The following is a 2428-nucleotide window of genomic DNA, read 5'->3' on the forward strand; positions in this document are numbered from 1 at the left end:
GAATATTATTGGTTAAAAAAGGAGAAATACTCGTGCTGCACGTGCAACACGAATTTCCGACCGTACTCCACAAAACAACGACGTGAAATCACCAAATTTTAGGTTTTGACGACAATGTGAGCATATTACAACGAAAGCATTCATTGTCTGTTTTGACTTTAAAAGCGTTCGTACCCATCCAGTTACAGGATAATTCGCTCTTATTATACAAGGTGAACAAGACGGAATAATCGCGAAATACTTGCGATAGAGTTAACTTATATCTTGGAAAGACGTTTTCGTTGCCGTAGCCGTCGTCTTTGCTTAAACTCCCTATTATGAGAAGGATTTACGTACCTATCACTCACTGCAATGATCTTTCCAACTTTTATTTCAAGCTTTTCTTTGTTTTCATCTTGATGTCACAATTTTGTTTATTAGTATGTCCTTTGTCAGTACAGTATATATGTTATAAATGCAATGCAAATAAAACTAATGAAAATATATTTGATGACCCTTAATAAATACTAGGGATTTTTTGCGTTACTGAACTCTCCAGAATTGACGGGGTATTCACGTTAGCTAGCCACAAAACGACACCCGCGCTTTCCCTCTGGTATCAACGAGTCCAAACACAACAATGCATGGCGTCCTCTTTAACGCACTTTTCTCAAGGTTTGACATCATGTACTTGCCTTACATAAAAGTACTTTTCAGATGTGTGTGTTTACTGATGACTGCGGACTTAAATCGTTCGTGCCACATTCTCAACCAATCGCAGATTAAAGTAAAACTTACTCGCACGTTCCATGCATCGTAAGTCAGTGATAATTACAGATTTTACTCTGTCTAACGCCAGACGATTTTACTCGAGAATGGGGGCCGTTTCCGGGTGAAGGGTTGAAAAGAAGCTTTTGGAATCGGTTATAATTAATAATTAATTTTATTCTTGTAAGGGCAATAGCCATTAAAAGCGTAGTATCCTTTCCACGTAAAAACGTCTGTAAATCGGACCACAACGCCAGTTTTAGAAAGCAAGGATAAATTTGAAATGGAAAAGGCAATCAAAGAGTATCAGAGGAGAAGAGATCGTGTGACAAAATTAAAAACTGTACTTGGTTAAAATATTGGCACATACAATCTCTCACTTTCTTCTCAATATTGTACAGGCCACACATTGAGAACTGCTAATTCTAAGCCGTTCATACACTTCGTTTTTGAGCATCAATTAAGATGTTATTGAAATAAAATAGAAGGGCATACTCGGAGAATTTTGTTATCTTGAAAAAGGTAGAAAAATGCCTTACGTAATACAAACTTGTTATCTATAATGATAAGGATAAGAACACTTAATTTCAAGTTCATTTAATATGCTGCCTATCACAAATGTGATTAAGGTGGCGTACTACAGTTTTCCGAAGAAAAAGGTCAAGATTTTGAAATCTGTGAAATATTTCATTAGAGAAACAGGATGTCTCTTCTGAAGTGTTAGTCACTGCAATTGATGTAAAATGTAATTTCACCTGACAAATAAATGCAAATCAGAGGAATATGCTAAATATAGTGACCGAGCTACTAGAGGGGGAACTGGAAACTAGACATTTCAAAGGCGTTATTCTCAAAGCCTAGTCGCACGACCAGGGTTGAAATTTTGGGAATTAGTAAACAATATGAAGACGAAACCGTAAACATTAAAAAAACAATTCTATCAGACAGTTTTTCAGTTATTATCAAAATAGAAGAAAATCGACTTTTCGCCATTTGCGTAAAAACCTGTCTGACAGGTTTTTCTCGCTAGGGAAATCCTGAAATTTTAAGGTGGGGTCGTACGGCTAGTTTTTGAGAAAAAGGCCTTTGAAATGCCTAGTTCCCAGTCCCCACACTGGGAACTCGGTCACTCTATTTAGCACTTTCCTCTGATTTGCATTTAATTGTTAGATTGTTAAATTTACACTTTACAGCAATTGCAGTGACTAAAGGCCTGGCCGAACGCTCGCAACATTTCAACGCAACATCTTGCAACATTGTTGTATGATGTTGCGGCAGGTATTGAACGGGCTGGTCAAATGCACGCAACATGTCAATGTTCATGTGCACCAGTCCCTTGGCGCGCAACAAGTGGACCTAGCGCGCATGCCCTAGTGCAACAATGTTGCGTGAACGTGGCCAAACGAGTACAACATCATCCAACATTCAAAATATTGCACGAAAAATTTGACCGCTTTCCAATTTGATCCAACATCATCCAACATGTTGCAACATATCGCAACAGAGTGGCCAAACGCATGCAAGATGTTGTGCCCAACAATGTTGCAAGATGTTGCGTTGAAATGTTGCAAGCGTTTGGCCAGACCTTAACACTTCATTAGAGACACCCTGTTGCTTTGATTTCACAGATTTCAAAATCTTGATCTTTTTCTTGGGAAAATTGTAGTAAGCCACCTTAATT

At 38.1% G+C, this 2428-nt stretch overlaps 1 protein-coding gene across 3 annotated transcripts in view; it reads right to left on the reverse strand.

Moving 5' to 3' along the window:
- Positions 1 to 352: 352 nt before the first annotated feature.
- Positions 353 to 2428, reverse strand: part of LOC138007884 (erlin-2-like) — a 32914-nt gene continuing 30838 nt past the window's right edge. For all 3 annotated transcript variants that reach the window (XM_068854991.1, XM_068854989.1, XM_068854988.1), the window contains exon 13: positions 353 to 2428. This exon is cut by the window's right edge and continues 338 nt beyond it. The gene's annotated coding sequence lies outside the window, so the exon portion shown is untranslated.

The sequence above is a fragment of the Montipora foliosa genome, chromosome 6 (genome assembly GCF_036669935.1).
Source record: "Montipora foliosa isolate CH-2021 chromosome 6, ASM3666993v2, whole genome shotgun sequence".
Lineage (NCBI taxonomy): Eukaryota > Metazoa > Cnidaria > Anthozoa > Scleractinia > Acroporidae > Montipora > Montipora foliosa.